At 36.9% G+C, this 13278-nt stretch overlaps 1 protein-coding gene across 1 annotated transcript in view; it reads right to left on the bottom strand.

The window, feature by feature from the left end:
* The window catches only part of LOC143177524 (icarapin-like), a 58570-nt gene that overhangs the window by 8425 nt on the left and 36867 nt on the right, over positions 1 to 13278 (bottom strand). The window lies entirely within an intron of this gene.

The raw sequence follows: 13278 nt of genomic DNA on the forward strand, positions 1-13278 counted from the left end.
TATTTGAAGTTTTGAATATTTGAGTGTTTAAATATTTGAATATTTGAATATTTAAAAAATTTGAAGATCTGCGAACTTGCTTCAACCCTTGCTATAGTTTCAATTCAAAGTCAGTGTTCATTAAACATGTACATTGTACACCCTGTAAACGTTAACAGCCCGAGCATAAAAATCCATTTATGCACGTATCTATTGTACGAGCAATCTACTCAATGGTCCGATTCCAATCAGATTTCCGCCCCCTTATTGTCAGGAATCTCGTTAATTACACTGATTGTCCCATGAGTAACACCGATGACAAAGATCGCCTTTACGAGCGAAAGAACACGCTTTCGGGGCGTTTATATCTCGGCAACGTGATAATAATTTATGCGCAAATTGAGGCCACGAATGTATGGACGCGTGATAACCGCGTCGATAAATTTTGCATATTTTATTACGTTTACAATGCTCGCCTCCCTCCGACCGTCCCTCCTTCTCCAGAACAAAATGGACGACTGTATCGGTTGATTATCGCCACGCGGAATTCTCAATGAGGACACGACGGCGGCTAGACCTATTATTCGACGACGTCCTCGTTTGCATGGGGAATCTACAAATTCGCGATAAGGTCGTTAAATCTTTATCCTTCCGCCCTCGGACGGTGAAATGGAAACAGTGCTGGCGTACTGATGCAGTGTAAATGCCTCTTGTTAGTTGACGATGATTGTGGATACTAGATGTTTAACGATCATCTTTCTTCTTTTTTTCTCAAGACACTAAATGATGGATAATTGCATGTTGTTATCTTCGCTAATGGATGTAAAGTGATTGAAAAGACTGCTGTCTGAGAAATCACTTATAATGAAAGCTTCCTCTTCTTGCATTCAAAGCTTTAAATATTGATAATTTGATAATGGAGATATTGTGACACGCGTGCGTCATTTTGTCTTTTTTTTTTAATTACAGATATATTAAAGTCCTCTTTGGGGTTTTTATCAATTTGACGAGGTAGTTAAATTGTATTTATATGTTCACAATCTCATTTATTATTTTCGAAATGTTTCATCGTGAGGTACAAACAATTTTATGTTATATTTTAATAGTGTTTTTAATATTTTAATATTCGATAGCTTTGAAGGGAACGAGTCGCATCACATTCCCTACGGACCACCCTATACAATTACGCAACCTAATCCAACCTAATCTTATAAGCCGTGGCACAGTTAGCTTTAAACAAAGTTGTTAAGCAAACCAAAACAGGATTTCCTGTATGTCTTCAATCGATGAACCGTTTTAAAGTAAAGAAATAGGTTTATCTTCATTTACTCTTCCTCCACTTCTAAATTAACAATATAAATACTTATTACTCCAAATCAAAATCTGTACATTAACACACTATTTAAAAAAGAATATAGACATTATCTATTTCCTCCAATATTGTCATAATTCAAAGAATCGGCATTTTTTAAATATTAATATAGAAAGAAAGGTTTTTATCCTAAATAAATATTATTTCTCTTTTCCAGAAAATTATTATTTAGAAACTATGTCATTACTGTAGTAGGTGAAAGATATGTGAAATTTTCTTCATTATTTTTTTCAAAGTATTGACGACTAACACTGACAATGAATCTATTTCATTTCTACAAAGTATACACTAATAAGTGATACAAACGAATAATCAATGATCTCACACGAAAAATCATCGCTCGAATCTACAATAAAAAATTCCACCTTGAAATTCAAGAAACTTCAAGTGAGTCTTCTTGAAGGAAACTCATTCCATCGTTTCCTATAACAGGAAGATGTAACTCACAATCAGACAATCGACACTGCTATCGCCCCCGATAAGAACGATTTTATTTAAACGATGAAAATTTATTTTCGTCTTAACGAGCAGCGATTCAACTTCAGCGATATTATGGTAATTTCCTCTGTAATCGATTTTGTGTTACTCCACGACCCTACCTGTGACCGCGATTTCACTTTTCCGTTCCTGCGGACAGACATGGGGGCCAATAACACTTTATCGTGTTACAACAACCGGCGTGTAATCGCGAAGAACCACTAGCGGGATTCGAATGTTATTTAACGCTGCACGTGGGGGAGAGGACGTAAAATTTCTCTGATTAGACCGTATCGCGAAACACGTGGTCACTGTGCAGCGGTAACCCTAATTAAACGAATAACTGTCGCTTTTGTTACTTGTTCTACGAGGACGTAAAAAATGCAAAACCTCGGTGGTGTTACACGTTAGCTTTAACGTTCTGATGTTTCTCGTAGAATTTTTTTTGTTCTTTAAAGAATTAGTATGAGATACGGTCTTAATAAAATATTGTAAAAATCTGGAGGGTGGTGTTGCTGTATTATTGATGAACAAAAATAATATGTATCATAATTTCAATTTTTATTTCTACATTTTAATTATTTTAGTTTCTATTTTTATATGAAAGGTATACCTTAAATACCATTACCAAAAGTCAACGAGCTTTATGCAAACCAAATTTTTATTAAAAGGCCAATAAATATGAAAATTCAATTTAAGATGAAATTGACTTGAACAGTGTACGAAGGTTAATAAAAATTGTATTAGCACCTGTTTCCAAACTTTTGGCCTCCAGTGTATTTTCTTAACGAATTAATTAATCTTAATGAATGAATTAATTAAATTCAATTCGAGTACCCAACAATGAATTTCTGAAATGCTTCATCATGAAACATTTCCTGAATGAAACGCCGAAAAATCTGCTCCCATTATTTACAGACAATAGTCGTGCACAGAGTAACCATACAAGTCAGATTAAAATTTTATAACGTGGTAGTGAACCCGAGTGCCAAAGTAAGATTAACTTCATACGAACTTTCGAGACGTTTTCGCGAAAGTTTGCAGCGGACAGAAAGTGTTTATACTTTATACGATCCCCTCTCATCCGCAAGATAAGTAGAATAAGCTGGTAAATTTATTTCTGGGACACACTGTACACAGCGAGTCACAAAATTATGACCACGGACAAGAGTTTTTAGATACAACTCCTCTTTCGGTTTTCATCTCGCAGGTTTTTTTTTGCTTAGATGACTTTCCATCTCTTGGTCGACACAAATTTACTTCCATTGCAAAATTCGCCGGGCAAAGAAGAGTTAGAGGTCACTGTGAACTTTTCATATTCGTTTTTTACTGTTAACAAAAAACTGGCTGGTTTTTTAATGTTCGTCCTTTTTTAAAACATTTTCACAGGTTTCATCAGAAAAGGTTTTTCTTTTCAAAGAAGCGTTCGAGTACTGTATTTACTTCGGGGCACACAGATTCTGGAATTTTCTTTTAGCTTGGACGCTAGAAAGCATTCTTCTGGGCGCATTTAATTACTTTTTCCAACGGTCGTGCTTGTTCTCTACCATTCCTCTATTTTGATACCCTTGCTACTCAGTTTCTTATGGCATTATTCGACGTTGTCTTTCGTTATTTTCCCGACCTGTTTTTTCACGGGAGATTATAATGTTTCATAGTTTCACTTTGCCTTTTCTTTAGGCACTGCAGTGTACTTTTTCCTGGTTGGCGACAATACAGAGTTCTAAGAAAATTCAAGTTTCGATGTTATGGGAAATTTCTGTATGCAAGGAGAAATGCAGAATTCGTATAATATGCAAAATAAGTGAGGGTAAGAGTGAAGAACAAATATTCAGAAGTTCTAACTGTATTTGCTTCACTGTAAAATAATTAATTATTTCGTATAAAGGAAAGATACACATAAAATGAGTGAGAAATATGTCTGACTTGAGGTCTTATTCTACTGACACTGCAGAGTCTGGCTTGGCTAATTCACACCTGCAGTAGAATAAGTCCTAAGTCAGACACGCGTTTTTGCAACAATCCACTCTGAAACGAAGCTTCAAACGCACTTTCATTACTTTTTATTTTCACCCAATTTTGTTATAAGTATAGAACTACTCCTTGAAATTTCAGCTGACACCTGTTGTCAGACATCCTCTCTACTTACATTTTATTCTCAGTTAATATCGAATAAAACTGAATAAATGGGTCTAGAAATAACCGTAATTTCTGCGAATTATGTACTTTCTCTGTAATTTTAGTGGTAATTTAAAAAAATTCATTTAGTCCACAAAATTAAAGTCCAAATTAGTCAAATAAGTACTATCATATTATTTTTATAATGAAAGTAATTATATGAAAGTAATGTAAGTTATATAAAAATGTTTCGTAACAATTTAATTCCGTATTTCTCTTTATATATACTGAGTATTTGTGGTAACTCGAAGCAGGTTTAAATAATCGTACACGGAAAGAGAGAGAACTCTGTGCAAAAATGTTTTCGTAACTCGACTTGATCGCATTGACACATTTACGCTCAAATTTTCATACTCCGTTGCGTAGGCTCGAACATAAAGAGGGGGTGTTTAATGTTTACCAAATAATTCATCACGTTAACATCGAAGGCTATATGTTAGTCAGAATCTAAATATAGATAATCTGATAATCGGAACTTTTCGCTTAACTGAAAGATAATATACAAGAGGTCGTGAATAATTTGGAGTTTTCAAGATAACTTTATTTGATATAGTCAATTTGAAGAAATAATAAAAGTACGAGTCATTGAAGTTAAATGACGATGCATTAGTTCGAGCTGGTTATTAGTTAGGCGATTCACTGTGCGAGGTTGAATATTAAGGGTACACATTTTCTCGATGTGCATGTAGATTTAAGTATGATAAACGAATCGAAGTGGTAGCAATTTATGAATTTGTATGATCGTATGAATCATTCATTTATTCTATCTTCGTCACGTTAGATACAAGTGTCATCACTCGTGGTCAATGATAATCATTATTCTACTACTATTCTTACAATAATAAATCTAGGAATAGATATAACCTCAAGCAAAATCAATATCAAATTTGACGAACTTTATGAAATTAATTAATGAAGTAATTTGCAAAATTCGACATTTACTATATTTATCTTTAATCTCATCTTTTATCTTAATTATTTTAATCACGAGATGTTATAGTTCTGTGTTTTTATGTAAAACGTAAAGTTTCTTGACGCTTCAGTTTTTCATAAATACGTATTTAGTTTCGGTATCACACACGCGATCGTGGTAATAGTCACAGCTTAATAATGAATTCACCTTACTACGTCATGGGGAAATCGGATCAAAATTGCATAAGATCAAGTTTTGCGAGCCGAAAAACCGGTCATACAAGGTTGTACCTGATTTCTGATCTTCAGACTCGATATCTTTTGCAACCGCCGAGCGAAAAAATACGCTAGCAGGTTGTAGTTGTCAATGATTTCATAGATGAACCTGCATTCCTGGATTAATGTATACTCACACTCGAAAACTGGTATTGCAAGATTTGCCTTGATCTTGAGATTTCAAGGGCAATTTCTAGTTTCTGTTTCCGTGTATGCATACACGTGTAATGAAGATTATATATAACCATTTGGTCAATTTTAGTGCCTCTAAAATTCGTCTAAAAATTGTCTGACTTCAATACTCATTCCACTTCCCCTATGCATTAGTTAGATTAGACACAGTGAAGTCAGTAGAATAAGTCCCGAGTCAGCCATATTTGTCGTACACATATTCTTGGCATTTACCAGAAGAAATGAATAACCTCATTTTCGTTTCATTCTGGCTCGTAATAATTTAATAATCATCCCTTCAAATTTCTTAAACTTGTCAAGCACCCTCTATTTTAATAAATAGTAGTCTACAGAAAATAGTAAAACTAGTTACTAAAAGAATACTTCATATTTCAATCTCATCTTAAGCCGATCAATCGGTGCCCTACTTCACAGGTACATAAAAGGACCACAAGAAAAATATTTCCAAGCCTGTGGCACATATTTGAAGGACCGCAGCAGTGGTGAAATAATTCGTCACATTTCATGGCCACCGTCGCGTCGGATACGCCCTATACGGAAATCAATTTCAAGAACCAGTTCCATTAATCGAAACGAATGGATCTGACTACCAAATCGGCAGGCCGAAAATGGCGTTTCCAAGGCACCAAATTATTCAACCGGCGGCAACAGTGCTCGATTTCGCGGGCAGCTCGGCTTTCTTGCTCGTTCGGTCAAATTTCGCGGCCGTTCATCACCGAGCCGAAAACGTTTCTGTCGATGCTTCGTCGCCGCGCGAATAAAACTGGTGACATTTCCATGTAACGATACCGACACACACGACCGACATTACACAGCCGAATTCACTCGTCAAATATCACGCGCGTATGGACGATCATAAGTGAACTCGTTGAACGATATCGGGGCCCCCCTTTTCTCCCTTATCCTAGTGGTTCAGGCTTTTCCATCGAGCCTCGAATAATGGTCGTCGATGAACGAGCTGGAAATTGACATAAACATCAGCTCCCTTCATCCTCTACTCTTTTTCTGGATCTACCTTTTTGTCTCCCTCGTTCTTCCTTTTATTTCGTCCCGATCGCAAAGTGTTTTCCCATGACCTGTTTTTTGTCGTATGGCACAGGCGAATGCAAAGAGAGTTGAGTGGTGGTTGAATTGCTTCAAGGGTTCAGTCGAAATGGAGGAACTATTCAGACAAATTTTTTGTTCGAGCTCTAATTCGTGGTAAATAAGACATTTTTGTGGATGTTAAAATTCAAGTTTGCTTCTCTTGGAGTACTTACAGAGTTCTGAAAATTTTTTAAGATTATCTCTGTGTAGTGACTGACGTTTGTGATAAGAGTTATAGTGATTCATGGGCTCATGAATTTCTTCACGAAGGTTTACTTGAAATTCGTGAGTTCAAACTCTGAAGATCTTTCAGTTTCTATAATGAAAATGAGGAAATTGGAAGAGTTTTGTGTTCGAACTGGAATTGTAACAGATGAAAGAAAAAGTATACCACAGTAATTTATAACTTCAAGAATACAGCTTCCATCTCACAGATTTCAACTATGTAAAGTATAAATTCACAGTTTGTGAAAACATCACAGTTAAACCTATTTTACGACCTCTTCGCTTTCATCCTGCCTCACCTTCAAATCCCAGAATACCTCCTCTATTATTTACTCTATTACTTACTCATCAATCTACTCTATTACCCAAACACCAAATTATCTACCTACCAAATTACCAATCACCATAAAAAAATTCCATTTCCAACGAAACACTGTAATGACCCACATAATTCAAAACTAACACTAACCTCTTCAGACCTAATTTTCCAAAAACAAGAAAAAAGGAAAGGCGTACACATATTGGCAGCCATAGTTCTAATCTTTTAACTCAGATATTGAAACAATAAAACAGAGTAGTACATTGCAATATCTACCAAGTGTTAAAATCTGCTAAAAAAATTCCTACACAACTTAATCAACAAGCAGTAGCAGCACCACCAACAAAAACCTGTTTACTCATCCGGTGATCCGTGACAAGAAAAAAAAGAAAGCAAAAACCCGAGGATCAGTTTCCTCCTTGAAAAAAGTGATTTCAATGCGTCGAAGCGTCGAGCAGCGAGCACCGTCCGCGAGATCAACGCAAAAACCGACAGCTATCTGTATCCTGTTGATTGCGAAACCTTCGCAAAACGCGAACACGTGGGGGGGCAGCCTGAAGTTTTGCTTTCAAAGGTTCATCCTGCTAACTGGTATCAAGGTCGTCACCATAACGAACTTCATTCGCGGCGACGATCACTTTCACCGCCGAATGCCGCGCAATGGGCGACCGCTGTGCCACGTCGATGGGAACAAAGGAGGAAGCCGAGGGAAAAAAAAAAGGATCGAAAAGGTGCAGCGGGGCCCTGTAACGAATTACACGGTGCAAGTAAAGCGAGACCTCGGTGAATGGGCGGCAATTTTCGGTAATCGACGATTGCGAGACCCCAGCGAATCGTTATTCAAATCGGCGTTACGTATCAATTGCTGGCAGCTGGAGTGGAAGCCGGGGTCTTCGGGATTAAAAGTCGTCGGAGAGAAAAGAAACTGGAGCTGCCGTTCGAAGAGGGAACATTTGCGCGTGAAAAGAGATACGGGGAGGAAAGAGTATCCGTGAGGAAAAGGAATCGCGTCTCTGTGTACAGGGTGCTCGTGAAATAGCGATTCAGTGATTTCTTGGATACGTCTGGGTACCTTAACCCTTCTGCATTGTTCTGGGGCGTTTTTCTGTAACTTTGCTGGGTACGACTTTATGTAAAGACATGTTTATTGATGATGGTGATTTTAATCTGTAATGTTGTCTTCAGTGAGAATTCAGTTTACGTAAAAATCATTTTTTAATTTTCGACTTTCCATGATTTTTAACTTCTCTACTGTTTTTTTTAACTTTGCTGGGTATGGCTTTATGTAAAGACATATTCATTGACTATGAGTCAACTGTTTAAATATTTATGTAGAAATAGATTTTCTTGCTAATTGCTTGGAACTTAACAGTTTTCTATGAATTATAGATTTTGTTAATAGTTTTTAAATATTTCCTACTGATAGTAGTGTGACTTAAAGCATAACAGTCTATTATTTTTGACCTGTATTTCGAGTTATCATTCTGTACTCCCAAATACTTATAGTCGATTTTCTATTTCTTGAAGAACAAATTCTCAAACACAACTTATAAATTATTTTTCATGAAAGGGGATAAAAATAACGTAACTAACAACATGCAAGTTAATATCAAGAACAAGTCCTTAGCATAAGTTCACTGGTAGTGGATTGTGAGTCTATAGCGAGAGAAACACCATACTATGAGACACTCTAGAAAAGAAAATATTCCAAGAAGGCGTTCCAAAGATAGAAAAACACGTTTTTTACTTTGAAGGGACAAAACAATCTTCTTTCTTCCTATATCACAGTAAATTCCACGTTACTACACCGACGCGATTGCTCTTTGTGACCCACGTTTAAAAAAAAATTCTTCAGATTTTTCAAACAATGCAAACTTACGGCACAAAGGGGTTCATTCAGCTTTGACCAGGCAATCCTGCTAGAAAAGCGTAAAAGCTTCCTCAAATTTTAATCTTCCAACGATTTCGAAGAGGTTCGAGAGAGAGAGACCGCGGGGAAGAAGGCGAAGGATAAAAGTTGGCAAGAGTGTTTCGCGATTAAACAGTCATTGCGTTCCTGTAACACGGTTACGCTTTAATCTCGCGATCGCCACTTTTTCTCAACATCTCGTCGGCAATAATCTCCGCGGGAAATAATCACGGAAATTGGTGTCTCCGGTTAATTCCTTCAGCTGGTCGGGAATTCACCGCGAAAGATGCAATTAGAACGCGCTTTTAATTCCGCCGCCTCACTGATATTAGATGAAATATTCCAAAAATTCCATCGCGCTCGCTTTACGGCGACAAGGTGTTAGAAGTCTGAAACGTGTGTGAAATTTTCCGACTAATTACATCATATACAGTCGTATCTATACTATGTTATCACCTGTTAAACTAGAACTTAAGTTACATGATTTTTAGTTATTTTTTGACAGAACTGTTATTTAGCAAGATCTAACTCTACAATAATATTTCGTCCCAGAAAGATAACCTGACGTCAAGCTACTACAGTTGCACGTACTAGCTGAAGGGTTAAAAACTTTTTAGAACCTATTTTCGAGAAGTTTGAAAAGGATCGTTGTGTCCCATCAGGTCCTTCCACTGTTAAATTGCGCTTCTCTGCGCCATCTCAGGTCCAAATCGCGGGGGTTTCTCGTTGCGAATTCCACGCGATAACGTCATCAATCTTTCCCATCAGGGGCGGCTTCTCAGTGTTTTTTCTTCATTGTTTCTCGTTTTTTCCTCCCTCTTCCACGTACTTCGCTCTCGAGCTGCCTCTTCGTCTTCCTTCCGAAAGTTGTCTTAACGGTATGCAGATATATTCATGAAATTGCCCCGCGGAACGTGAGCAGAAGCGCACGGGACTGGGCAACAAATTGCAGATGCTTGTCTCAAAGACTATAAAATCAATTTTCCGTTACGAAAGCGAAAGAAGAAAAAGAAGAGGCGGCCGCAGTTTCCGCGACACCGCAGTAACCACGACCAGCTAATTAGGACGGTAATTTCTGCTAATTGCTTTCATTAGTATACCACCAAACTACTCGTTTTCTTTATCGCCGATATAATTCTATAATTGCGCGTGCATCGATTCGCCGCCGCGGTGTTTAGGACCGTGACTGCTGCGTTCATTGGCTGCCCATGGAATTTCGAAAATTTCCCTCGTTTGATATTAACATTTGGCGCTTCACTGATGTTGCCAGGGCGACGGGCATAAGGTATACCGCAGGTGGTAAAGTAAATGAACGAATGAAGCAGAAATTCGAACTACAACTAGGAATTTTATTGCTGTACTCGTAAATGCATTGCAGTTGTATTGAAAAATTTTACGAGGAAAAATACAAGTCAGAACATTTCACTTCTGTTGCGGAAAATAAAATATTTTGAAAATTTCAACCGTGAGAATTTAATAATTCTTTGTGAACACATTCGTGGGTCACTTTATATAAAAAGGAAAAAAAGCAGAGCTCCATATTTCTTCTACTTAATTTTCTTGCACTTTTTCTTCAATTTGTCAAATACTTGTAACCTAATAAATTCTTGTCACGAAACACTATATTCTCTACTATCTGAAATATACCTATCTAATTAGATTCCAGTGTCTCATTTACTATTGTGTTATTTAAATATAACAAAAGCCAAGTCACCCTAAAGTTTACATTCAAAATATTTTGCATACCATATGTCTGCATAACATTTAATAAGTGATGTTAAAAACTTGCATGAAAACGTGATTTTCGTGGAGCGATATTTTTCATGTAGAATAGCTAAGTATTTACACAAAATTCTAATTGAAAAGCTACTACATTATATTTAAAAGTCATTGTAACACGTATGTCGGGAATATCATCGAAAAATTTGTATAAATTAGCATCACGTTACACGCAGGGACGTTTAGAAAAATTGAAAACAGAAATACCCGTGGCATTTTTATCTAAACATTTTTCCTCGAAAGTCGCTCTGAGTACTCTGAAGCGGTGAACTCGAAGGATAGCTTGAAAACCGACAGCATTATATTAGAAGTAACTTTTTAAATAAGCATTTCACCATAAGGATACTTAACCCTTTGCGGTCTTACATCGAGTCGACCTCGATATAAGAGTTTATAACGAGTTTTCTTCTAGCCAAGAGTTTTATGACAAAGAGCTTCCTTTTTCCACGCATGTTGTGAAGTATAATAAGAGATTGATAAAACGAGCTACGGCTTAGGAGTTTAGCAGACCTCTCGTGAAATAGGAAGCGCACAGTGATTTCAAGAACATCATTTATAATTAAAATTTCGATAGCTTTCAATTAGTGTTTTACGAGTTAAGTGTATGAGGAAATTGATAAACCTGTGGCTGCAAGGCAAAATGAACTATATCATATTTTCAAAAAATTCAAAACAGCAAAAGAATTTTTTCAGTTAAAAATAAGAGTGCAGGAAAACAGCTCATAAGACAGTATTAAAGTTGAAAATTTTAGACATCTTAAATATTTCTAAATAAGGTTTAAATAAGGAAATAAGGTTTCAGTGTGCCTGGTACAAGAAAAAAGAAACGAAGAAAAAATTCAATATCGCTGGCCAATACTTTGCAAAAAGAGAAGAAAAAAACCAGATTTACATAGTTAAAAAGACCGCTAACGAAACCAAAAATCTGTACATGAATATATCTAACGCTACCAATTTACCAAAAAATTGCGTTCACGTAATCAAAAAACGGAGAAAAACTGAATAAAAAGATTTGAATTAAAAAGACTTAACGATCAGCCAAAGTTCCTCATTGTTGCAAGGATTGTTTAAAATATAAGAACCGTGAAATACGTTTACAAAGAGATTATCATTATCGCTGGTACGGCTGACAGCGTGTCCGAGAATTTTTTCCTGGAGCGAAAAAAAAAAAACACGACGTTATCTAAAGCGAGGTTGCGTGTGCTCGCGCGCACGGTGCAATAAAGCGTCGGAAATTCGAGAAATTTCGACGACGACGGACAATCGCGACGCGCATCGCCACGGGAAACAACAATCGGCCGAGCGATATATGTACGCGATGGTCGTGAACGCGAGCGCGCGCGCGCGAGGTCGCGGGGTGTAGCGGAAGTTACGTTTGACAAACCGCATGTAAGCGGAATACGGACATGGTCGTGCGCGAATCCGTGTAATTTTATGTTTGCGCTTGTTGAACCGTGATCGCGTTTCTGCGGTGGCCTAAGCGGCACAAGCGCGGTCATCCCGATCGCGCGAGAATCAGTGGATTCAGTTAATTCTACGTTATACCCTCGCGAATATCTGGCCCGTGTTAATTGACCCCGTGGCGCCCTCTTGGTCCCCGAGGTTGGTTCTGTTGTTTTATGAGCCTGGATATTCCAGATTTAATGGCAACTGTTGCTTGATTTGTTTTTTTTTTTTAGTTCAGATTGGTTTTCAGGGTTAATGGAGTGTACGCTCTGGGTACCCCATTACCTCATTACGCTTTTCTGGGTACTGATTTTCTTGGAGTGGTATTACGGGGCTGTTATTAGATGCGAGGCTTTCTGAAGTGTTCTAGGTTTATTTTAGTACTTTTTGTGAGGAACCTTGTTTGAGATTGTATGGTAGATTTTGGTCTTGAATTCTTATAGCTTTTTCAGGTTGACAGTGACTCTGAATTTATGGAATAATATTTTCAAGTTCAAATGATTCTTGAAGATTTTATGTAGATGTAGGATATTTCTTGTGCATTATAGTTTTCAGAGTGGGTAGCATTGCAGCGGTGTCTTCAGCCATTTTTAAGATGCCTTCAGGGTCTTCAAGATTCCTTTAACCGTTTTATATTGATCCTTTCTCTGAGAATTATTGAAGACTTCGATTTTGAACTCATCCAGTAAAGTTTTCTAGGTTCAAATTTTGTAACGAACTTGCACACTAGGGATTTCCTAATCCATGGAAAGTATTGAAGAAGGAGAACTTTTTATACTGAGGTAGACAGATATTCTGAAGGTTTCTGTTTCCATCTCTCAGAAATTTGAGGCTGTGAAAGGAAAACTAATCCCATATAGGAGACTACTACTTTTTAATATCAGATTTAAGGGTACTTAGTTGCATATAAAGAAATCTGAACTTCATTTCTCAAAATTATATTTCTCAAGTTACTGAATCTTAAATTAGGAAAGAATTCTATTAACTCTAATTCATGATTTCATAAATTATCTGTTGAGTTTTTCTCAAATAAATTTCCAAATTATAAAGGTAAGTTTATTTCGAATTGAAAAAATGAGTTACTCGTGAAATGCTATTTGTAAGAGGTATTATTTCATGATCGTCTAT

Source organism: Calliopsis andreniformis, chromosome 3, assembly GCF_051401765.1.
Source record: "Calliopsis andreniformis isolate RMS-2024a chromosome 3, iyCalAndr_principal, whole genome shotgun sequence".
NCBI classification, from domain to species: domain Eukaryota; kingdom Metazoa; phylum Arthropoda; class Insecta; order Hymenoptera; family Andrenidae; genus Calliopsis; species Calliopsis andreniformis.